Here is a 26,299-nt window from a genome sequence, read left to right on the forward strand (position 1 = left end):
CAGCTCTATTCAGGTTGCTGTCTGGCAGAAGCTACAATCTCTGTGTCACTGAATATCCAGACTCGCTCTGGCCTTTGGATTCTGGGTCAGTGGTCTAAAGGGGGGATGACAGGTCTCTTGCACCTCCATTCCTCCATAATTTTACCTAGGAGTATGCGCTGAAGGTCTTGGAAAGATGGTCACAGGGATCTGAAAGATGCATAAGGGAACTGGGGCAGCTACCAAGATTTCCAAATAGCCCTGTTTAGGGATGGTCTACTTACCTCATGTGAGGGTGGCCCTAGAAAAGGTGGGTCAAACAAGCCCTGGCTCATTGTTTACATCTGGCTCAACAGTTTTTACAAACAGAATTGTTTGCTGGAATATTTGGACTTTGACCCCTGAATATGAGTTTGATCTGACTTCAGATTTGAGGAAAAACAGCTGCTGAGTAATGAACTTGCATGTTTCAGAATTGATATTGCAGCTCTTTCAGAAACTTGACTCTCAGAAACAGGTTTCATAAAGGAGAAGTACTACACCATTTACTGGCATGGCAAACCTGAAGGAGTAAGAAAAGAGTTTGATGTAGATTTTGATATCAGAAATGAACTTATGTCATTGTGTGACACTCAGATTGCAGTGTCCATACGTATCATGATTCATGACACTTTGAGTTAGTCTACAGAAGGGATTTATTAACCTTGTCAGTGTCTGTGTTCCAACTCTGCAGGCTAGTGATGAGGAGAAAGACCGCTTTTACTACCAGGTGGAAGAACTGATTAGCAGGATTCGATGGAAGGAACCAAGCCTAGTGCTTGGAAACTTCAATAGAGTTGGGTCCAATGCTGAAACTGGCCTGGGATCCTGGGTAGGCATGGCATTGGATGTGTGAATGACAATAACCAGAGAGTTCGAGCTCTGTGCCAGTCAGGGCTTATTGGTGACTAACACCTTCTTTGCTGGGCAACATCAGAAGAAGAACATCGTGGAGACACCCAAGGTCCAAGCATTGGCATCGGCTGGACTTGGGTGTATCTATACTGCAACTAAACCGCTCCTTAGCCCAAGCCCTGTGAGTCGCCAGCCATGAGTTTTTAATTGCAGTGTAGATATACTCTCTGGGGCTTTGCAGGGACACAGAATTGCTTGGGCAGAGGTCTATAATCCCAGTCACACCACCTCACACCCCTTCTATCCTCTGGTTTGCTCCACCTTGGAAGTGCCCTGTGTCCAGTGTTGCCCTGGAAGAAGTAGAGAACTAGTAGATCCAGCTGTGCACCTGGTATAGGTGGGATACTGTTCAGGGGGATACTCATGTCTTCCCTATGGCCCCTTTGCAGGAGCCTAGCTGGAAGAAAGGGGCTGCAGTATGATGATGATTTAGGCCCCTGGTGAACTGCCCTTCTCCTTATTTTGAATAAGGCTGTAAAGCAAATGCCTGTTTATATCATGATTTGTCAATTAATTAAGTAGGCCCATACTTTAATACATAAACACAAGAAGGCAGACTTAGGTTTGGGCCTTCAGCCTTAACTCTGCCTTTCTTGTTCTGACTAATTGGTTTCTCAACCTTAAAATTGCGTAATAGCTTTCTGTTCAGGACACACAATAATCCAAGGCTATATCTTCACTGTACGGTTAACATTAAGTGATTAGCACTCCAGTCAGAGCACCCACATTAGCTTAGTTCAGGTGTGAATGTCCCCATTGCAAAACCCTACCCACAATACCGAGTCCTCACTGTTTCTGCACTCACCCATATATGTCTGGGGCATGTCCTATGGTATTATGTGCTGATATTCTCTGGGATTCTTTCCCAGGCAGCTATGTCAATTTGAGTGGAATTGTGGGAAGGACATTAGAGGACTATTATTAGCCCTCGAGTGATTTTATTTTGTTTGCCTGCATCCTCATTGCAAACTAGGTGGGTTCCGCACCAAGTTAAACCAGAGGCAGGTTCTGACATCTACCCACAACTCAGTAAAATAGCTTAAAGCACCTCCAAACCCTGCTCAGAGGTTGCTTGGGAGGGTTGGGCTAAAACCTGGGTAAGAGCTTGGGTTAACGATGCAATAAAGACATACCCCAAGAGCTGAGCTGGTTGCAGCACAGAGTAATGGAAATAATTTTCCCTTTTACAGTCCACATCACATAAAAATTGCTTTTTTCTTTCTGAGTGGGTTGGAATCACATATGCACTTTATTTAATAAAAATTCACCTTGCTATTTTCTCCCACCCCCACTCCCTTGAAATACACAGAAAAATTATAACAATACTTTGCCCACAGAGGAAAGGAAGGTAAGTTTTTCCATGTAGCAAATATTAGGCATTTCACCTGCAATAACTCCTTGTGAGTACAATGGTGCAGTTTTATTTAGAGTGCATCTCCTCCATTTCACTACGTGACCTACACCAAGTGGACACCAGTAATCTTTGCAGCCTAATGGAAGGAGATGGGGAAGTTGGTCATGCAGTAGCAGCTGCTTGTTTTCAGCAGCACCACTGGAGAGTTTCTCACATTCTCCTCCTCCGCCTCTTCCCAAATGTTCAGCCTGCTGTGTGCAAGCTGGGTGTTTACAGTTCAGGGCTATGGAGGAGGAGGAAATATTTTGCCTATTGTTCAGTGACGTCAATGGCTTAGCGCCCAGTCACTTGAGGGACTGGGGTGCTTAGTAAATGTCAGCACAATGCTGCTAGTGCATGTGCCTTACAAATCTGCTTTCAATGCATGTAAGGTCTCCCCTGCAGGTTAGATCCAATTGGCATGACAGGCTGGGACAAAGGGGCATGCATAGCTGAAGAACAATACCCGTGAGAGTGATTATGCCTCTATTTGCATGAGGAATGGGTTACATATGGATTTTTTATTAGGTATTAAAGCCATCTCTTTCCCTGCACCAAGCTCTTCTCTCTCTAATTTTATTATGATACAAATAAAGTTCTGAAAAGAAATTGACAGAGTCTGAGAATTTCACAATAAATCAAACAGCAATGAGTCATAATGAGACACTACATCAACCTTTCCCAGCTCTGCTGGTACCAGGTATTGCTCACGGAACTGGAAACTAACTTGTTTGTCTCTGTAGTTTTTTGTCAGAATCAAAGTTGACTCTTGAATGGGAGAGGGGAGTTAGATTTATGCGGGCACAAAAGAAATTGTTACTGTGGTTGAGGTTTCTGACTGGGGTGTCCACAGGCTAAAATTTGGAAGCCAAGCTCTAACCATTTGTTTTGCAAAGACAAAGGCATTTTTTGAATAGTGAATGAAGAACTTGTATCTACACTTTGTGCACACAAACAGGAAACTTCACTTTCAGACAAGCAGTTACCTGTTCTCTGTGGGTGTATGTCCATTTGCTTATTAAAAAAAACCCAACCTCTGTGCACACAGGCTATGAGGTGAAATTCAGGCACTCAGTTTTGTGAAGCATTTTGAGATCCACAGACGAAAAGCACTATATAGGAAATGGGCATTATTATAATGTCCTGATGTGCCAAACAATGTTCCATTCCACAAAAACTACAGGTTCAGTTACACAAAGTGGTGTGCAAGTTTACAATCTGGTTTTCTATGGGAGTGAATATTTGAATCCTCTCCCCCCTCCCCCCACACGCTTGCTTGCTTGGATTTCCAACAGATGATTTACCATCATCTTAACCACTTTGGCCTTCTGTGATTGTTTGTATTCTGACTGGTAGTCCATTTCATGTTTGTTTTCCTCTTATGCATACTGTGTATGTAAACAGTGGGCAGCTAAAAAAAATATGGCCAAACTGTTCCTGAACAGATCAGAATCTGACATCAAGTGATCAAATACATTTTTTTTTTAAATTTCCTTTGATGGTATAGTCAAAATGTTAAGCACCTGGCAAGATTTCCAAGTATTCCAGAGAATCTATTTAAAATGAGGATTGGTTCCATCCTTCTGGGATACTCAGCGAGGAAAGACTGTTGTAGTTTCATTACCAATATCCTAGTTGCTGTGTATGGTGTCTTTAAGAGAATATGCTGTGAGAGGCAGATTTGTCACCATCTTTAGTCCTTTAAAAGGTGAAATATGTCATGTTGGGTGGCTGGATTAACCCTAGCTGGGAGAGTCCAGTACATCATCTGCAAAGAATGGCCAGTTTACATATAAATGTTTTATCAATTTCTGTACCAAATGCAACAGGCTAGATACTACTTTTGTCTGTTAATAACTTATAGAACTCAGTTGTTCCTCAGATAAAAAGTCCTTTTTTGGAATACCCACTTTATCGAAGTCATCCTTTCAAAACTGAAGTGTCTGCTTGGAATTTCTTCCTACAGTAGTCTTGATTCATAGCTAGTTCTCAGTTTTGGAAAGAATTAGTACATTAAATGGCTTTTCCAGTTGCTATTTGCCTCACTATCCTTTGTGATTTTAGAGCACTGGAGTTCATAATTTGGAAAGAAAGAGGAAAAAGTAGAGGAGTCTTGAATATAAACACAACAAGGAGGTTGAGAGACTTCAGAGACGAGAGAGGCAGGTGTGACGATAAGCAAAAAAAAGTTTTGCTTGACATGTGAATGCACTGGGGAAATCTAAGTCAATTTTTTCCACATGGGGAGAAGGTGATAAAGAGGGACAGAGATAGAGCTTTGGAGAGAAGATGGAGGAGGATGTTGCAAGGGAGGCATGAGAGAAACAGTGGGATGGGACAGGCTGGGGGCATGGAAGATAACCCAATGGATGTGAGGAAACAAAAGAGGAGAACGTTTTAAATGACAGAATAGAGGCATGTAATTGTAGTAGGGCTGTCAGAGAGCACTTAAGGAATATTCCTTACCTTTTTGTCTGAATGCAATGTGGTCACACTCCTCTCACAAATCCCCCCTGGCTGAGTGTGTGCCCCTGCACACTCTCGATGTTTGTGGTGGGTCTTCAGTGACTCAGCTCTCTGGTCAAGTCAGACACAATCTGTTTGAGATAAAAGCAACACAAACCCCTTTCAAGATACAAGTCCAACATGGGCCTCTAAGTTTTTGCCTGCTCCAGAATAGAGCAGGGCCCCAGGGCTCCTTTCTTGGAGGCAGTGTCTTCACTCTCTCAGGGCCTTTCTGGCCTCAGATCTGCAGCTGGGCCACTACAGTTCAGTCCCCATTCTGGTGTGCCTCAAAGTCCAAGCCACTTTCCCAATGGTGGTGGTGAGGGGGGACCCAGGCCCACCCTCTACTCTGGCTCCCAGCCCAGAGATCCTATAGATAGCAGCCATCCACAATGTCCCTTTAAATAAACTCTGTTGCTGCTATAATTCCCTGGGCCACTTCTCCATGGCTCCTGCACATTCTTTACCCTTACCTCAGAGCCTTGTTCTTGTGGCATCCTAACAGCCAGCCTAGAGCACCATCCAATCACCTCCAGCTCTAGCAAGGAACTGAACTCACTTTTGCCCTGAAGCTCTTCTTATACTGACCTGCTTGGCCCTGATTGGCTGCTTCACACACAGCCGCTGTAGACAGCTTGGAGGACCTCTCGACTGTCCTTTTCTGGGGCAGGGTGTGCCATGACCACAAGGCCTCCAGCAGGGGGCCTCAGGGCCTAGTCCATCCCAGCACACTGAAGTAGTGAGGTTTCAGAGTAGCAGCCGTGTTAGTCTGGATCCGCAAAAAGAAAAGGAGGACTTGTGGCACCTTAGAGACTAACAAATTTATTTGAGCACAAGCATCCGATGAAGTGAGCTGTAGCTCACGAAAGCTTATGCTCAAATAAATGTGTTAGTCTCTAAGGTGCCACAAGTCCTCCTTTTCTTTTTGAAGTAGTGAGGTTATTCATTTACTGTGTGAACAGAAAGGGATGGCACAAATTATTTGCTGTTAATCAAAGGCAATATTCTAATTCAAGTTACTAACTTTCCTGCTCCTCATGTGTAGAATAATCTCTGGGCTAGTGGCATATGGTGTGAGAAACTGACTAGTGTATACACCCAAAATATTTAAAAATCAGGATTCACAATAGAATAATAAAAATGCATTAAGCTGTCTGTAGGTCTTGGATGTATGAATCACAATGCCCACTGTCTGGGAAGATGGGGTGGAGTTTCTTAGAGAGTTACAGGTGTGGGAACCTTTTTATTGCCAGTGATTCTGCCTAATTGTCTAGGCTTAGAAATGAGGTGAACAGGAACTGAGGCATTACTCTGAATGCAGGGACTAACAGAGTCCAGGCTAAGTTTTTCAAAGCACTTCCAAACAGCATTTCCTAGGTTTTGCCCAGGTCCAGTTTCAGGCCTCTGTTCTTCATCTAGAGGTGGATCACAGGCATTTTGAGACCCTTGTGATAGCATGTTATTGCAACTCTGATAGAGAGATTTGAGAATCTCTGACCTACAGTGTCTAGGGTAAAATTATACCACCCTGGGCTGCCTTGTTAGCTTTTCAGACAAAAGAATTTTTCAGTCCTCACAAACATTTATTTTAACCCTGAGAGACCAACTTCTCAGACAGATTTCAGGGACAGTTCCCCAGCTGGTGTGAAGCAGTGTAGTTTCATTGACTTAAGCGAAGCAACATCAGTTTACATTGGCTTAGAATCTAGACCTTGTTTTTGATATCATAAGTGTATAAAACATAATAATACAGTACCTAACACTTTGCATACCTCTAGCACCTTGAATGTGAGACTGTCAAAGACTTTACAAATATAAAATTAATCTCTTGATAAGTAGTACTTTCCCCATCTGTAAAATGGGGATAATAAGGCACAGAGAAGTTAAGACCATTAGGCATCAGCTTTTGAAAAGTTTCACCGTAAGAGACTTTCACAAAGTCTCACACTGAGTAGTTAGTAGAGCTGGGAAATACCGGTGCATAGGTGCTGGCTTTTATTTTTCCCCAAGGGTGCTCCACCCCTTCTCTTCCCTTGAGGCCCTGCCCTTGCTCTGCCTCTTCCCACCTCCACTCTGCCCCCTCCCCCGAAGACACCGCCCACCCACCCACCGCTTACTGCTCTCTGCCCCACCCCTCCCCCAGCACCTCCCCTGCCCAACAGCTGATCAGTGGCACAACCAAACAGCTGTGGCTGATGGGTGCTGAACACCCACTATATTTTTCCATGGGTGCTTGAGCCCTGGAGCACCCATGGAGTCAGCACCTATGACTAGGTGTCCAAATATCCTGCTCTTACCACTGCTCCACTCTGTCTACTAACCCACAGACAGACATCTTCCTGCCTTTCACTTTCTTTAAGGGGACTTTGAATAAAGCCTTTATTTCCTCTACTTGGCTATCCGGTGCTACCAAGAAAAAAATGTAAGACATTCACCTGATATGAAATGTAAGAGAAAAGGAAATCTATCACAACCCATAAGAAACAATGCATTTTTGTCTAGCCAAGAGATAAAGTGAGTCCTTTCTTCACATAATGTAACCAGGCCCTTGGCACAGCCAGTTTCCCCAATAGATGATACAGATACAAGGATGTGTTGTGAGGTCTGTCATGATGATCACGACACACTCAACAGAATGCTCAATGCATGAATTTGCTGAGGAAAATTCTGCTACCGTTCTTTGGAAAAAGAAATTGTATCATGTCACTTGCTGCCTGAACAGAGGGGAGGATGTAGGATAAAGATAGAGAATTAAGATAAGGAAGAGAGAGGACCAACTTTTTTTTTCTTTTCTCTCTTCTTTCTTTTCCTTATCTGTATTCATTGTTGCTTCTCTTGCCTTCGCTACTTGTCTTTATTTCTCTTCCCCACCATTTTTATTTTTAGCAACTTTCTTTGGTTTGTTCCACTCTTCCTGTCTCTTGGGATCTCCCTTCTCCACTGTCTACTGCAGCTGCTCCTGTATCTATTCTGCCTCCCCCACGTCAAGCTGCTGAGTCAGCATCCCTGGAGGAAGTTCTTCCTTGCACTGACAGACAACAGACTCTGCTGACCATGGTACCAAGTTGAGCAGTACATCAAGATACAGGCTGACTGGGAAAAACGGAAGAGCCAAATTTTTTTTTTAAACTTCAAGACTGCTAATTAAATATGCAGTTGCTGGCAAATACAGACCCTACTGCCAGAACAGATTTCATTCAGAAAGGAGTTAAGTCAAGATATTTTAAGATACCATATGCTGGAGTGATCAGTCAGTTTCCAGTAGCTAATTAGAGAATATACATGGTAACACTTATGATACATGATAATGAGTAATGTGCAAATTTGGATGGCGAAGAATGTATATATTGGCCATTTTAGCAGGTTCCTTTGACAGTAGCTCACCTTCTAGGGGAAAAGACTGAAAGCATGACATCTTTGAGAATAATGTTTTCTCTGAGCTCCATCACACCAACTGCAATGACAGACCCCAGGGTGAAATTTGCAAAGGGGAAAAGCAGAAGAGCATTCTCAGTGGAAGGCTCTTGGCTGTGGCTATCTCTATCACCTGAGATCAGACTGCGCTCTAGCCATGCCATTTTTACAGCGCAATGCAAGACCCATATTTCTTCCCCCAGGAGAATGGTGGTAGAAGAATAACCAGGCGACCTTTCTCATGAAAATGGTAAATAAAACTAAAATACCATTAAGCATCTTAAAATGAAGGATGAGAGTACAATCTTTGCAGGCAGAAAATGGCCATGTTTCATTCCATATATGGTGCCTAAATAACTACTGTGGAGAGTGCATTACAATGCAGAGATAAGTTTGTAGTAGCAACTCTGATCTTGAGGAAGTCCCAAAGTACTCAAGAGATTATTTCTCAACCACTGCTGATGAGCGGAAACACTGCAGCCGTTCTAGATCAGAAACAGTGCACAGGTGCTTTTAGAAGGGAAGGGAAAAGTGAATTGCATAGGGACGTTAGGTAGCCAAGTCAATGTAATTACCCAAATTAGAATTTTTCTAGGAAAATACACTGGGGGGAAATGTATGTTAGATTTTTGTTAATGATCAAGAGCGATCAAGACTTCAGTGTTACATCTCACCTGAAAGTCAACACCCCACCACTGCACAGTGTCCCTAATTACATACCGGCCTGCTCCTCTCCTCCCAGCTTACCATTTTTTGTGTTTCTGAAAAATATCCAACCCAGTCTGCATGTTGTCTGAATCAGATTTCTGCATCAACCTCTCTGTATCAGGGCCTAAGCTCCATTTAGAAACAGCCTTAAGGAGAAAGATGCCGTAAAGTGACAACTACTGTAATAGTGATTGCGAAATCCGAAACTGTTCCATATAATGTACATACTCTTCTGTAAAAATAAATGAGATTAAAATGTGGATCTTGTCCAGTGTTCTGTGTATTTAAACAGGGCTTTGGAGCTGTGCTCTGGCTCCGCTCCGGCTCCAGGCAAAAACCTGCAGCTCCACTGCTCTTGAGCTGCTCCGCACTCCAGCTCCGGGCTCCACTCCAAAGCCCTGTATTTAAATGTTTGTGTTGCTCTTATTGTTAGTAGTAAAGATTTATATTATGGTCGTGTTCAAATGCTACAATTGGGATTGGGGTCCCATTGTGCTAGACACTTCATAAATAGAGAGAAGACATGATGTCTGCCCTGAAGAATTTATAGACTAAAGCATTCTGAGTGCAGCAGGATTCCGTGGCATATGCCTCCTCTGTTCTACTGAATCTAAATGCTTTAACAGTGAGTGGAGGAGGCATACTTTAATTGCAACAGGATTCACATACTACCATTGTCTAGATCAGCTGACTTTTCTCATGTACACACATTGCATACTCTCAAACGGCATTGTGTTTTCACTCAATCGTAGGGACAGGTGGGGCTAACTTGCCACTAGCAATCAACCCAGCCCACAATCAGGAGTTTTTTTTGGCTGCAGATGCTCCTTTCTGAGAGGTGATTGTGATAATTTGTGACGCACAGCCATTTAAATGCCATTTCAAATTCCCCTCTTACACATACAGTGCACTATTGTAATGTGATAGCCAAAAGGTCTAGGAATTGGGGAAGAGATACTTGGTTCCTTTTAAAGCCCTCTCTTTACACAGCCTTTACCAAGTCATTCAAATGTCCTGCACCTTCCTGTGTGATCTCATTCTCATAATCTAAGAAGGGCTGGCCCTTACCGTCCCACTCAGATGACCTATTACTGTGTGTGTAGCCATATTGCAACACGGCTGTCTTCACACATGGTTCCTATGCATGTTCACTATGTTACAATATTTCTGGCAAATCGGGCTTAGTGTATGATTGTCAGGTTGTAACAGAGGGTTAGCATGATTGTTTTGCTGAGTTGAAAGGGCTGATTAACTGTGTCCATGTGACCAGGATGCCAGGCCTCTTGCCTCCTACATTGTCACATAACCACATTTTCCCAGCACTCTCTTCCTTTTCCAGTTTTCCCACAAGGCAGCACTGTCTACGTAACCAGAAAAGGACAAGCTGGACTAAGTTGCCTGTTGCTTCCTTTGGTAGCGGGAACAAGCACCCAGTGTTCACTTTTTGGCTAGAGGAATGAACTCTTGTGCTGTGGTAGCTACCAGCTGATGCCGCTTGTCCAGAATGGAGAAGCTGTGAGTGAGCACCTGGCCAAGGTTTCCCCTGCTGCTCTTGGTTGGAGAGCCAGGAGAAGGAGGATGAAGCAGGGAAGAGATGAAGCTGCAGAGACCTTCAGTGAGTAGAGGAGCATCAGTGGATCGAGAGAGACTGAAAAAAATCCCTGCCCTCTCAATGCACTCCTGCAGCTGCTCTGAAGGTGGGCAGGGAGGGTGACACTGGTGGCAAGGCACCCAACACAATGCCTCCATCTGTGGGTGGTGCTGTCACCTAAAGACACGTTAAATGGGAGACTGGGATAATGAGCAAAGAGGAACTGAAGGGGGCAGCAAGCATAGGGAGGGGAAGCCATCCAAAGGGAAGGATGGCCTGTTCTGGCTACTCTGTAATAATTTAAAAATACTGTACGTTGACCTGGTTATTGGAATGTTTACTGTATGAATGTATTGGCTTGGTTTAATAGCAGGCTGTAAAGAAAACAAATAGGAGGGAAGAATAGCTCAAGATAAGCCACTCCTCAGCACACACTTCTGGGTTGTTACAGGATGGGCAAAGATGCAGGGATCAGTTCTGGGTCTGGTTCTATTCAATATCTTCATCAAGGATTTAGATAATGGTATAGAGAGTACACTTACAGAGTTTACAGACAATACCAAGCTGGGAGGGGTTACAAGTGCTTTAGAGGATAGGATTAAAATTCAGAATGATCTGGACAAACTGGAGAAATGATCTGAAGTAAATAGGACATAGGTACTGACTTCCCCTCTTTCCCATGGGTGCTTGACACCCTCTCAACCCCCAGTTTCGACCCACTCCACCCCTTCCATGAGGTCCTGCCATTGTCCCACCCCCATTCCCACCTCTGCTCCAAAGTCCCCATCCCAACTCCACCCCCTCCCTGCCCCTATTCCAACTCCTTCTCCAAATCCCCACCCCAGCCCTGCCTCTTCCCCGCCTCCTCCCCTGAGTGCACCACGTTCGCACTCCTCCCCCACTCCCACAGTGTCCTAGTGCTGCCAAACAGCTGTTAGGCAGTGGCTGGGCAGAAAGCACTGGGAGGTAGGCCGAGGAGCGGGGACACAGCGGAGGAGGAGGAGGAAGTGGAGCGTGGGGGTGAGGGGACCTTGGCTGTCAGTGGGTGCAGAGCACCCACTAGATTTTTCCATGTGGGTGCTCCAGCCCTGGAGCATCCACAGGGTCAGCACCTATGAAATATGATGAAATTCAATAAGGACAAATGCAAAGAACTCCACTTAGGAAGGAACAATCAGTTGCACACATACAAAATGAGAAATGACTGCCTAGGAGGACTACTGCAGAAAAGGATTGGGGGTCATAATGGATCACAAGCTAAATATGAGTCAACAGCATTGCAACAGTGTTGCAAACATCATGCTGGGATGTATTAACGGAAATGTTGCAAGTAAGACACAAGAAGTAATTCTTCTGCTCTACTCTGTGCTGATTAGGCTTCAGCTGGAGTATTGTGTCCAGTTCTGGGCACCACATGTCAGGAAAGATGTGGACAAATTGGAGAAAGTCCAGAGAAGAGCAAGAAAAATGATCAATGGTCTAGGAAACATGACCTGTGAGAGAAGATTGGAAAAATTGGGTTTGTTTAGTCTGGAGAAGATAAGATATAGAGGGGACATGATAACAGTTTTCAAGTACATAAAAGGTTGTTATAAGGAGGAGGGAGAAAATTGTTAATCTTAACCTCTGAAGATAGGACAAGAAGCAATGGGCTTAAATTGCAGCAAGGGCAGTTTAGGTTGGACATTAAAAAAAACTTCCTCACTGTCAGAGTGGTTAAACACTGGAATAAATAGCTTAGGGAGGTTGTGGAATCTCCATCATTGGAGATTTTTAAGAGCAGGTTGGACAAATACCTGTCAGGGATAGTCTAAATAATACTCGATCCTGCCATGAATGCAGGGGACTGGACCAGATGACCTCTCGAGGTTCCTTCCAGTTCTGTGATTCTATGATTGGCACTGAGAAGTCTGGCTCGACCTCCAGCTGAGTCTACTGAACTGGTTTTGACAAACAGGGTCAAAGCCTAGGAACTGACAAGAACAGAGATAAAAAGCGAGATAAAAAGATTCCTTATTTCCAAAGAGGAAGTAGTTGTTGGGGAGCTTTTCATGGTGAGCAGACTGTTGCTCAGGACATGCCAAGTCTCTGAAGAAGTTAGGTTTGGCTTACCATCATCTGATGTAGCATAGGCATTAGGTAAGACAGATGTGTGTAGGCTTTGTTTCTGTTAAAATTAAATAATACTTGGTTTTATGAAGGGTTTCTCATCACTTTATTCACCACTGGTCATAGACCCCTGAAAGGAAGAACTGCAGGTGCTGAATCCATTCAGAATTGCTGGGTAAGCACAGCTGATATTCAGGGTATTGTAGCACAGGGCCCAGCCTAGGAGTGTGAGAATCAAGTGATTCCATCACAGGAGAGGCAAAGGTATAAGGTCTGACACCTGAGGGGGTATATTCAGAGCAACCAGAGCAGTGCAGTTGGCCAGGTAAGCGAGCATTTTGTGTGAGCACGTTATAAAGGGACACTTTCTCAGCTGACATATTTCAAAGGTTAACTTTTACTTAGAGGATCATCCAAACATAACTATGTCCATGAGCAGCATCCTGAAGCACCTAGCAGATCTCCATGTTTGAGAATATCCATAATACCCAGGGCAGATGATTAATTTTGAATTTGATGTGAACAGTCCTAGCAGACTGAAATACACTTTGGGTATTAAGCATTTCCTTAACGAAAATTTTCCACATAGTTTCAGCTGGATAAATTATTCTTCTCTTCCAGTCCTTCTGTCCTATAGCTGTTGGGCAGACTTGCTGGCACCATTAACTGATGTCTGGCTTTAATCCGGCAGGTGGCTACATTTCCAAAGCAAGTGAAGTATTCATTGCGTGTAGGCCATACAGTGATTGTAGATCTTTCTCTTTGACAGCTGGCATATTACTGGTATATAACATCAGTGCCCTCCTCATGAACCTTTCTTAACAGATCTCAAAGGAAGATTCTGAGGAAAGCATGGCTGGGGCTGTACATAAACAGGCTTGCTTTGTTGCTATGACCAGCAAGGGCAGTGATTATGATGGGCTTTTGGTGACAGGGGGTGAGGGAATAAAATGAAGGTGTTTACAGATCTGCAGTGACTTTCCAAACCATCCTAACCTGGCCTGTTTATTCTATCTTCTAAGATTTCTTCATCTGATCACTGTTGAATGAACTGGAAAATGTTTAGCACTCCATATAGTATGAGCTAATATAAATTAGTTAGTGCATAAAACCAGGCAGGCTGTCCTCTCCCTCCCCACAACCCACTACTACTTCTTCATTTTTTCAATAGTCCTGGCACCAGAATACTTTTTGTGGTCATAAGACTGTTTTTGGTTCAGTCCCTTTTTAAGGTACTAAGTTTAGCCTTTCTAATAATAATGAACTGAACTACCTTGTACAGATCCTTAACCATTTTTCTAATGCTCCAAGAGTTTAAAAAAGAGACAGAAGACCAACTTGCTTAAATCCACGCACTCCAATACACATATGGTTGCTGTGTTACTAGTGGGAGGGGGAAAACATCCAGCATACTCAACTAGTAAGAGGCAATTGGCCAGCATTAAATTAAAACAAGGCAAGGAAAATTGGCTTCCTAAGAGGTGAGCAAAGTTATATATGCAGTAGAAATCCTTTAGCGTGAGCTGGGGTCCATAAATGATATGTACTCTAAAAAGTATAGTGCTAAAAAACAAGCATAAAAAAATCCACTGAGTCATCAAATGTTCCAAAGCTTGCAGTCTGTGTTGTCCCTCTCTCCTCAAGAGGTATCCCAAGAGTGTATTATCGGGTGTTAACAGTAAGGCCCAAGGTGTGTTTGTTGCACTTTGTTTGTGTTCTGAAAAATTTCAGCCAGTTTGTGAATCTTATTGAAGACAGTAAGTTCGCACACTTTGTAGAAAAAGGATTTGCTATATTCTACTTTCTTACTGAAAAAGCCCAGCCAAAGCTGAACAATATCCTTTTTTTATCTGAAAAGAAAAAAGGAAAATCATTTCAAAAGTTTAAAAAATGTTTTCTAGATGGAGACAGAAGTTTTTAAATGATGGCAGCAACTGAACAAACCTATCTTAGAGGAAAATGTATATTTTCCTACTGTGTTTGTGTTGTGCTTTTGTTCCATTTTATTACATTTATGTAAAAAATATATATGGTAGCCAATTTGGAATTTAAGAAAGCAAACAAAAATTCATGGAAACATTTTCTAATAGTTTTAAGTTTTGTAAGAGTTTGTTTTTGCAAAACCTATAATCTGAACCTCACAACACCTGTTTTAAAATGAGAGAGCGCCCATATTTGGGTACAAAAAAATACAGTTTTAGACATTTGTGAAAACAAAGAATGTCTGAACAAATCATTTTAGTTACGGGACTCTGTCACCTTAAACTGTAGAGACAACAGGAGCCACTGCTGGCTTGAGACATGCTTAGTTAGGTCTCTGAGGGTATGTCTACAACAAAAGCTAGAAGCATGCCTCCCAGCCGAGGTAGACAGATGTGAGCTAGCACACTAAAGACAGCAGTGTGGACGTGGCGACGGGCTAGTTGTCTAAGTACAAATACACTTGACCCCTGCTGCCAGTGCTGCAACATCCCCATTGCTATTTTTAGCGTGAGTTTGCAAGCACTTTGGAGGACAGGATAAGAATTCAAAATGACCTTGACAAATTGGAGTATTGGTCTGAATTCAACAAGATGAAATTCAGTAAAGACAAGTGCCACGTACTTCACTTAGGACAGAAAAATCAAATGCATCACCACAAAATGGGAGATAAAATGGGAGATAGGTGGTAGTACTGCTGAAAAGAATCTGGGGCTTATAAACTGAATGAGTCAACAGTATAATGCAGCTGTGAAAAAGGCTAATATTCTGGGGTATATTAACAGGGGTGGCATATGTAAAACATGGGAGGTAATTCTCCCACTCTACTTGGTTCTGGGGAGATCTCAGCTGCAGTACTGGGTACCACATTTGAGGAAAGCTGTGGACAATTTGGAGAAAGTCCAGGGGAGAGCAACAAAAAGGTTTAGAAAACCTGACCTAGGAGGAAAGGTTAAAAAGACTGGGCATGTTTAGTTTTGAGACTAGAAGACTGAGGTGGGGGGTCTGATAAGTCTTCAGATATGTTAAGAGCTGTTATAAAGATGATGGTGATCAATTGTTCTCCATGTCCACTGAAGGCAGGCCACGAAATAGTGGGCCAAATCGGCAGTAAAGGAGATGTAGATTAGATATTAGATATAAAGGCTTCCAAGATGGTTGTGGAATCCCCATCATTGGAAGTTTTTTAAGAACAGATTGGATAAACACCCGTGAGGGATGGTCGACATTTATTAGGTTCTGCCACAGCCCAAAGAGCTGAACTTGACATCTTGAGGTCCCTTCTAGCCCTACATTTCTGTGAGTCTGTGATAAGGAAAGGTATCACTAGAGAGAGAGAGAGAGGTTAATAGGTTAGTATCAGGTCTTTACACTACCATGTTTGGAAATGTAGCTTGCAGAATTTTAGCTCTCTCTCTCCTTACAATAGATATATCTGAAAATTAATATAAGGTATTATGTTTTGACCAGTATATTTCTGTTAGGCATTTTTCTTTGTCGCACATGGCAAGAGCTCTCTTTTTCCACACACTCTTTTCCCTCTAGATGAAGTTTGGTCAGAAACAATATAGTTTCTTTCTGAAAATTTGGGAGAGGTCTGACTATTTAATCTGAATTTGAATTTGTTAAATTTGTTTCCTATGACTAGAGCACTCATTCCATGTGGAAATCCCAGCAGGAGACAACATGACTGAGAATTTTGGCACTTCCCTCTGATTCCACTTGCTATCATGAGGGGACCTCACCAGAATAAGAACTGGACAACACAGGAATTGCTCGCATCATATATTGGTGAAAAAATCAAACTGAAAATGCACTTTCTTGCTTTGCATAATGTCAAGTAAGGGTGTCATAGAAGACAATTACTCCAATATTATTCTACTGTTGGTTTGTTGTAAATATTTTTATTTATATTGTAGTATGGTTAAATGTTTTAATTTTTTTATAAAAGTAAAATGCAAAATAATAGAGAGGGTAGGGAATGGAGGCGTAAATATAACTGGATTCAGGTTGTGTCCAACATTGAATTGAGACATCCTGGCATTGAGGGAGAGATGGCTAAATTATTCACTGCAAACAGACTAACTAGCAAAGTTAGCTCTTTTCCTGTTTGCCGGTCATTGTAAACCAATCCTGATTTTTTTCATGTATTTGTTACTTAGAAGTGTTCACAAAATAAGTTTATGCAAGTGTCAGCCCCTGGATTGCTTGCTGCCTCTAAATTTATTTGAGGTGCGTGATTGATCACTAAGTCACATGTATTGTTTTTGTTCCATGAGTAGATGACTGAAGCTTTTAAAATGAGGAATGATGAATAGCAAATAATCTCCTCTCCCCACCTCCAATAAATAATGCATTTGTGGCATAATGTTTTGGAATAATTGGGATTCCCAAACACGTTCATGAATAAAGTCCGTGTCCTGCAGCGGCAATTCAGCTGCAGCTCTGCCGCTCTTGGCGCGGCGGCAATTCGTCGGCAACTTCTTGGGGCGGCAAAATTTTAGAGCCCCCCCTGTCGACAAATAACTGCAAAAAGAATTTCCTGGGTGAAATCTGGCTGCAGTGAAGTGAATGGCGAAACCCCCATTGCCTTCAGTGGGGTCAGAATTTCACCCACAGGGTCTAATCATGAAAATATTCACTAATCACTTTTGGTATTAAGCCAGACATAGTTACATGATACCTAAAACTGACAAGGGGTTTTATGGTCTCACTGTATGGTGCACACCATAATGATCCTGAGAATAATTGAGTAAAACCCCAAATCCTTACTCTGCTAAAAATTTGGGAGTCTTGACTGAGCAATGATTTGTAGGATTTGACCTTCTCTAAAAGGTAGCCTGAGACTCTGTGGACCTATGGCTTTACAGGCTTGCTTGACCTTTTTATCACAAAATAAAAACCTTGAGGAAAAGGAAGTTTTTACTTGTGATTATTTCTTTAAAATCCCAGCAAAGGCTCCTGATGAGTGCTCAGCTGTTTTGTGGCATGCTCCTGGGCATATAGGATTAACACAACTAAAGAGCATTTGTTATCAGAGCCAGAAAAGCTTCCATCTCTTACACATTTTAAAAGCTTACCAGTAGAGCTATAAACCCATAAGCCAAAGTGAAAACCTGTCTTTTATATTAACACAAGACAAAGTAGCAAGGCATTGCCTACCCCTAAAGTGAAATCAAACTGAAAGGGATTTCCTATCAGCAGCCCAGACCAACATCCCCTGCAAGGGGGGAAAAATGGAGGAAGCTGAATAGGGAGAGGGGAAAGGTCAGCAGGGCTTTGAGGGGCTGTGGTGGTGTCCCTCCTACCCATGCTGGTTGTTGTGTGTGTGTGGGGGGGGTATTACCTCTCTTTCTGTGCAGAGACAGGAACCTTTGCACAGGGACAGATGTGGTCTGCTAGTGCCCCTTCTTCTTGGCAGTGTGACTCAATCAAGAGCCATGTTGTCCTGGCTGTGTCCCCTATCTCCTCAGTAGTAGAGACAGAGGGGACCCAGAGATTTGAGCTGTAATACCTCCTGTGACAGGATCTCCTCAGAGTGCAGGCTGGGACCGTGGGACCGCTGTGCCCCCTGAACTCTCTGTAGCCTGGGCTGTGTCTCACAACGTCTTGGTAGTGACCAGCAGCAAACCCCTCCAGGCGCTGTGATCATTCAGCATAACCACATGTGGAGCCCCACACCCAGTTAGATTGCATGAATGCTCCCAGAGCCACTCATGAATCACGCAGAGAAAGGCACCAGCCAAATCCCCCCAGCTCCCAGCACTGTACTTCAGGAATATACCATCTTGCACTGCTCAAGACGAGCAATGCAGATTTATTAATTGGTTCACCACTTCATATACTGAAAGTGGATATACACCAGCCTTTGCAAAACCTGAGCACTTACCAAACACTTCAGGCAAACTCACTGGTAAAGATAAACAGTAAAAGAAGTTTATTGACTACAAAAGATAGATATTAAGTGCTAGGCAAAAAATCAGAGTTAGTTATCAAAATAAAATAAAATATAAGCACGCAGTCTAAACTCTCAACCCTATTAGACTGGGCAATATCTAGATTAAGCAGTTTTTCTTACTCCACTGGATATTGCAGTTCATAGTACACAGATTTCACCATTGAAATCTGGGCCAGTCCCCTCAGTTGGAGTCTTCAGAATGTCCCTGTTGCTTGCAGCATAGGTGGATGAAGAAGAAAGGCCCAGCATATGGCCACTGTGTTCTGTTTTATAACCTCAGTCCAATGTGCTTGGGGAGCACAAGTCCAGGCATGTATGGGGGGCATTGCTGAGTCTCCAGGCAAGGTTGAGCAATTCCCCTGGTGTGGCCTCATGCAGGTGAGTCATTGAATTGTAGCTTCCTTACTGGACAATGGTTGCTGATGGGTGGTTTAACACCCCACCTGGGTGTTGGTTACTTTCATTGCTGTTGCCTCTGGGGAGCTAATATCCCCAACTTACAGAATGTTTTAGTGACAGCCATACAACACAATTCTCATAACTTCGTATGCATTAATGAAATATATATATGGATAGAGAAATGACTTTCAGTAGATCATAACCTTTCCCCTGATACCTTACAAGGCACGCTTTATATGTAAGATCATGATTATATCAAAAATGAGGAATATGAAGGTTCCAGGATGCGCTCCCCAAGGTATAGGATGTCACACCTCCAAGCCAGATTTAAATGGAAAAATCCAGGAGTTGGGATTGCTTCTGTACAGTCCCTCTCTATCTCCAGCCCTACTCCATGAAGCTTCTGGACTTCCATTCATCATTCCTCATTTTAAAAGCTTCAGTCATCTATTTAGGGAGCAAACTCAATGCAATGTGACTCAGTGATCAATCACACCCCTCAGATAAATGAGCAGGCAGCAAGCAAGGAACTTGAGGGAATGGCAAGCTGAGCTAGACTAGAGAGCAGTGGATACTGTTGTGGAGGAAGGGTTCTGCCCACCCTTCCCATAGTAAAAGGGATGCCCGCAATGGAGGGGAGCTTTGACCAAAATTGAACATGGGCCAATATGTCCAGAGTCATGACTCAGTCCCGTTAGTGATCCTTATTCAGACCGGTAGTCTCATTAACTTTGTGTGAGGGTTGGGATCTGACAGAGCTTGTCATACCATAAAAACAACGAGGAATCTTTGTGGTACCTTAAAGACTAACACATTTATTTGGGCATAAGCTTTTGTGGGCTAGAACCCACTTCATCAGATGCATGGAATGGAAAATACAGGAGCAGGTATAAATACATGAAAAGATGTGAGTTGCCTTACCAAGTGTGAGGTCAGTCTAACGAGACAATTCAATTGACAGCAGGATACCAAGGGAAGAAAAATAACTTTTGAAGTGGTAATGAGAGTGGCCCATTTCAGACAGTTGACAAGAAGGAGTGCATAATAGTAGGGGGAAATTAGTATTGAGGAAATTAGGTTTAGGTTTTGTAATGACCCAACCACTCCCAGTCTTTATTCAGGCCTAATTTGATGGTGTCCAGTTTGCAAATTAATTCCAGTTCTGCAGTTTCATGTTGGAGTCTGTTTTTGAATTTTTGTTGTGGAAGAATTGCCACTTGTAGGTCTGTTATTGAGTGACCAGGGAGATGGAAGTGTTCTCCTACTGGCTTTTGGTATCCTCCCTTGGTATCCTGCTGTCAATTGAATGGTCTCATTAGACTGACCTCACACTTGGTAAAGCAACTCACATCTTTTCATTTATACCTGCTCCTGTATTTTCCACTCCATGCATCTGATGAAGTGGGTTCTAGCCCATGAAAGCTTATGCCCAAATAAATGTGTTAGTCTCTAAGGTGCCACAAAGACTCCTTGTTGTTTTTGCTGATACAGATTAACACAGCTACCACTCTGAAACCTGTCATACCATAGTGTAGAGCAAAACATCACCTGGGGGAAGTGCAAGAATTGGGATTTTTGAACTGAACTGATACAGCAATTTTGGGAAATCACACATAGATGCCCAAGCTGAGTTTCTACACTCCAGCTCTAAGTACCAGTCTTCAATTTTACTAGGTAAAATTGCCAGGTGTATGGTAAATCTTTAAATTGTGGGTGATAAGCACAAAATTATGGTTCAGAAAAAATCCTTTAGAAGTTCGTCAGTAGCCAAACTTTGGATTTACATTGGCCTGAGATCAGAATCAGACCTGGGATCACTAGTGTGTTTGAACCTAGCACAACTGGAGGGGCTGGAGGCAGGGAGCCTAATATTACTTAGAGTCATAAGCCGTTGACACTTTTTTTCTTGCAATAATGAATGCTTTGGAGTGTTTGCCAAGTAATTGAGTAACTCCAAGGGCTCTGTTTAAAAATAATCCTAAATTTACCTATCACTGGTGAAAAAGTTTATAAACATCTTTAATTCTTTGGGCCTTTGAGATCAATAGCCATACAACAGTGCTTGCCTGTGCATGGGGGTTAATGGGCATAAACTGGCAGTGTGTCACAGTGCTCACTTTCTATGGGACAGAGGAAAAATACTGTTGATACAGTCATTGTTACATAGTCTCACAGTTTATTTTGATGGAGACAAAGCAATAGTAGCTCTCAACCTCTAAGATTGCAATATATTTCAATATGTTGATTTTTGGAATAGATCAACAAGACATTACATTTGTTGGGGAGAAAAAATAATTCAAAAGATCCTTTTGAGGTAGTATAGTTTCAGGATAAACTGTGGGTTACAGCTGGAAAGGCAAGAGACATTAACAGATAAATAAAACAGTTTTTTAATATTCTGCCCATGAATTTTCTTAAACAGACAGCACAATTGGAATAAGTGTTAGAGACTTTCCTTAAATCTCCTAATATTATGAGTTAACATAGTAGTAATTATGGATCTTCTTACTGAGGTAAACCAAAATAGATGGAATTACTTAAATTTTAAAAAGTAATTTTTTAAAAGAAGTTAGGAACAGAAAATAAGGCTGGAGATCACATTTCACCATAAGGCCTCCTTCAGTGGATGGAAAAAATACAGGAGAACTTAGTAACTGGCTAAAAGTTAGTGTGACATAAGTAAACTGAGAATTAACTGAAATTAAAACCCATTAAGCTAACTTCAGGCTGATATATCTCTGCTCTGCATTCTGTCTGAGATTGCTAGGGACAGTAACACTGGTGAGTTATCACCATCTTCATTTTGGGGGAAATGTGTCAGTAGCAAATCATTTTAAGGAGGGGATGTAGAGAAAAATATTAGTTTTGAGAGCTTTAGCCCAATTCCCCTCAGTCAGTCACCCATGCGTGTAACACAAGTTAAAAGTGTTGAGACATTTTTGTGAATAAATGTGGCAAATACAATGTTCTGTTTGTGAAGTCACATGCCTTGAATGATCATTGGTTTGTTAGGTCTTCCAATCCATCTCCCCTGCTAATAAAGGATAGTCTCTTATCTAATGCTTTGTCCAATTGTCTTCTGAATGTCTCAAGTGATATCATACAACACTGGTGTGGAGACTATTCCAAAATAAAACAGGTCTTACCACAAAGAAATTTCTCATGATATTCAACTACATTTACCACATCTTAAAATTTAATTGTAATTCTTCCATATGTCTAAACAATTCCTCTCCCTTCTGGTGTTTAACCTTCAACTGCTTGTATACAGTTATACTGCCGAAGAATTGGTACTTCGCCAAATAATTTATACTGTGTCAAATTCTATTATTTCTTCAATTTTTGTAGGGCACCTATTCCCATAATACGTTAAGTAAGTTAGACCTGCAAAGCACTGTCCACAATGGGCTTCATGGTACATTGTGCTCCTTGCCTTTCCTAAATTCTAGGAAGCTCTTCATAAATTCTAGGAAGGTCACAGCAGCATAAATCCACAGTAACTCCATTGACTTCATGTGGAATCTTGTTAATCTGCTGTTGTGCCAGAATTTAACTTGAAGTGTGGAGCTGATTGGAAGGGATACAGAAATGAAGGAAAACATCAGATTCTGCACAGCTGTCTCTTTCATCCTGTTGTATGTGCTGTGAGATTTCCATTCTCTTTGGCATCTGAGTTCTTCCCCTTTATGTAAAAGCTGGATAATTTTTTTTTCAAAGGGTGGAGGAGGGATGTACACATATGTTGTTGTGTTTGGAAATTGACTGGGTGACTATCGTAGGATGTTCTTACTGGAGGAAAGTTGAAAGAGGAGAAGTTTGCTACTAAAACCAAAACATTCAATAATTTTGGACAGTAATCTGTGTTCCCAAGCACCCAGCATCCTGATGTCAGAGGCAAGAAACTCCTTGGTATCTAGCAGTGAGTTTCAGCTGGCCTGACTAGTGTAACCCAACATGTTGGTATCATGATGTGTTTCTAAAAGGTATCATGTAATAGATCACTGGAAAACTAATGATATAGTGGTGACTAATATCATAATGAAATCTATGTATCAATGCTACATGTGGCATTAAAACGTAATAGCAGAGAACATCCATAAAGTCTGTATTTGAACAAAGTAGAAAATAGGTTGTCCAGGTCTTGAATACAAATGAAACAGAATTGACCAGTGACAGTGGGATGGCAATTTACAAATGTGGTAAACAGAAGCATTAAAGCTCACAAATAGTTAGGGAGTCAGAACCACCAAAGCACCAAGGACAAGTATTTGTTTGTCTGACTAGCCTCATTGTCAGGCAGAGAGAATTGCAAGGTAAACAAAGCCATCCTGACAGCAAGTGGGGAAAAGGCAACCACTTAACGATCACCACAGGGGATGGAGATGGTCCCCCCAGGAAGCATGCCTGACTCTTGGAGCAAGGTCCATGAACTTAGAAAGATCTGCTTTTCAAAGACTTACTGGGCTACAAAGGAGGGGCAGAGAACCACCTAAGTTATCCATCACTTGGGGAGTCTAAAGAGCCTGGGCTCTTCAGATTGCAGAAAGAAGGGTCCTTTAACCCTGGGGGACTGGAACAGGGGCAGGGGCCTATGGCCCCATTACTTTTTACCAGCCGTAAGGGCAAGCAGCTGGGGATGGGGGCAAAGAGGAGCAAGCAGGGGGGAGGGTCTTGGGGGGGAAGAGGCAGTGCGGAGGTGGGGCCTCAAGGGAAGGAGCATCACCAGGGGTGCGGCCATGGTTCAGGCGCCGGTGGCCCCCCACTTTTAGGGACATTCCGCTGCTCCTGCTTCAACCAAGTGGATTGAAATCTCTGGAAATTGATCATAGGTGAGACACCTGCTTAAGCAAAGATAGTAACGGGCAGTCTGCTGGGGTCAGACTGCTGAACCAGGGCTCCACAGCACAGACACTCAGCAGACTGCATGCTTGTCTGTTGGCTGGGCTGTGAGCCACAGCAACAGAGCATTTAAGGCACCTATGATTGTAGGGCAGGCAGACACACAACCCTTTACTGGTCTGGATTGCACCCCAAAATACAATAAGATGCTTTTCTCTCTCTCTTGCATCCCAAAGCTAATTGTTGAATTATTCTGGATTTGCACTAGAGTAACTGAGAGCCTACCTTTGCCCATTAAAAGAACTAACTGCAATCTTTCCTCACAATGTAATCCCTGTAGCTCATTCATATTTTTTGTTATTCTTTAACTCCTCTTCCATTTATCTAAACCAGTTGTTCCCAAACTTGTTCCGCTGCTTGTGCAGGGAAAGCCCCTGCCAGGCCAGGCCGGTTTGTTTACCTGCCGCGTCCGCAGGTTTGGCTGATCGTGGCTCCCAGTGGCCGCGGTTTGCCGCTCCAGGCCAAAGGGAGCTCCTGGAAGCGCTGTGGGCCAAGGGACGTACTGGCCACCGCTTCCAGCAGCTCCCCTTGGCCTGGAGCAGCGAACCGCAGCCACTGGGAGCCACGATCAGCCGAACCTGCGGATGCGGCAGGTAAACAAACTGGCACGGCACGGCAGGGGCTTTCCTTGCACAAGCGACGGAACAAGTTTGGAAACCACTGATCTATGTTGTTCTGGTATTGAAGTGCCCAGAACTGAACTCAAGCTAAAGTCAGTGGGATCACACATTCCTAACTCTAAACACATGAGTAATCCAATCAATCAGTGGGATCACTCTAAAGTTAGATGTATTTAAGTAAATTGCTAAATCTGGATCTTAACTGGACTATTTGAATTTTTCAGAGGTGTTGAGCATCTGCAAATCTCACTGAAATTAATAGAAGCTGTGAGTGCTCAGCACCTCTGAAAATTGGGCTACTTACTTAGGATTAAGTAAATCAAGAATTTGACCCCAATATTTTATGTGTGGTCAGATCACAAAAAATCTAGCCAACACATTTATAATGTGCACATCTTCAGGTTATCTAGGTGCTAATCTAGATAATCCACTTCATGACTGAGAACAGCATAGAAGCCCAAAATCACATTGGCTTTTTTCACTGCCATACTGCATTTCTAATTTGCTCTTCACTTTCACTCTTAAAATCTCTTGGCATTATTGCCTTGCAGGCTTCTCCCTTCCTATCTGTGCATCAAGTTGTTTTCCCTCCTCCTACTCCTCCCACAAATGATGAGCTCACTGTATTTCACTCCTGTATTTCTAATCGCTCTGTGTTCCTTTAAATCAGTGGTTCTCAAACTAGGGCTGCCGCTTGTTCAGGGAAAGCCCCTGGCGGGCTGGGCCGGTTTGTTTACCTGCCGTGTCCGCAGGTTCAGCCAATCACGACTCCCACTGGCTGCGGTTCGCTGCTCCAGGCCAATGGGGGCTGCGGAAAGTGGCGCTGGCCGACGGATGTGCTGGCTGCCCTTCCTGCAGGCCCCACTGGCCTGGAGCGGTGAACTGCAGCCAGTGGGAGCCGCGATTGGCCAAACCTGCAGACGCGGCAGGTAAACAAACCAGCCCGGCCCACCAGGGGCTTTCCCTGAACAAGCGGCAGCCCTAGATTGAGAACCACTGCTTCATATTATGTCTCTGTTTTGATGATGTTCACAACACCTCTCTGTTTAGTACCATCTGCGAATGCCATTAATAGCTTTTCCCTCTCCCCCACCAATCAGAATGGCTTTTCACTTTTTAAAATTGCTCTGTGCCTTATTAGTTAAATATTAAAGCTACTCGTGTTCAACCAATTATCTACCATTAAATAAAACTTTTCTTCCGACTTAACCCTGCATGGCCACCTTGCTCATAGGCAAACACCCTTTGCTTCCAGAGGGACCCCAATGAGTAACACTAGCTGGATTTTGTCCATACAGATGAAGTTGACCCTGACGTGAATCATTACCATGACAACAAATAATGATATCACACTCGCCAAGTATGATTTCACTGTAGAATAAACAGGAAAACAAGCTGTGAGATGGAAGAGTGCTTATTTGAACACACAGTTCTGAAATAATACCATAGGGAACACAGAAAGTGACCAGACAAAATATATATTTAATAGCACTCTTCTCTTCTTTCAAGTTTGCTCGAGTACGAAAGTGTCAGTCAATCAGATGGTCACCCAGTGAATTTTTTAAATAATCCAACATATATGTATCCCTTCTCCACCCTTAAAAAAAAAAAGATCCACCTCTTACGCTAGTGGAGAATTCAAGGGCAAAGAGAATTGAAACCTCACAGCTTGTTGAATAGGATGAAGGTGACAGCTGTGTAGATTTCTGATGTTTCACTTCATTTCTGTGTCCGGCTCCCAGTCCAGCCCCCAGGATCAGGCATTCATTTAACCCAGTGTTGGGTCAGAG

The 26,299-nt window shown here is 42.9% G+C and overlaps 1 protein-coding gene across 1 annotated transcript in view; it reads right to left on the reverse strand.

Moving 5' to 3' along the window:
- The window catches only part of LOC142071477 (uncharacterized), a 32,997-nt gene that overhangs the window by 1,106 nt on the left and 5,592 nt on the right, over positions 1-26,299 (reverse strand). The gene's annotated exons all lie outside the window — the stretch shown is intronic.

This window comes from Caretta caretta, chromosome 3 (genome assembly GCF_965140235.1).
Source record: "Caretta caretta isolate rCarCar2 chromosome 3, rCarCar1.hap1, whole genome shotgun sequence".
In the NCBI taxonomy this organism is placed as follows: Eukaryota; Metazoa; Chordata; order Testudines; family Cheloniidae; genus Caretta; species Caretta caretta.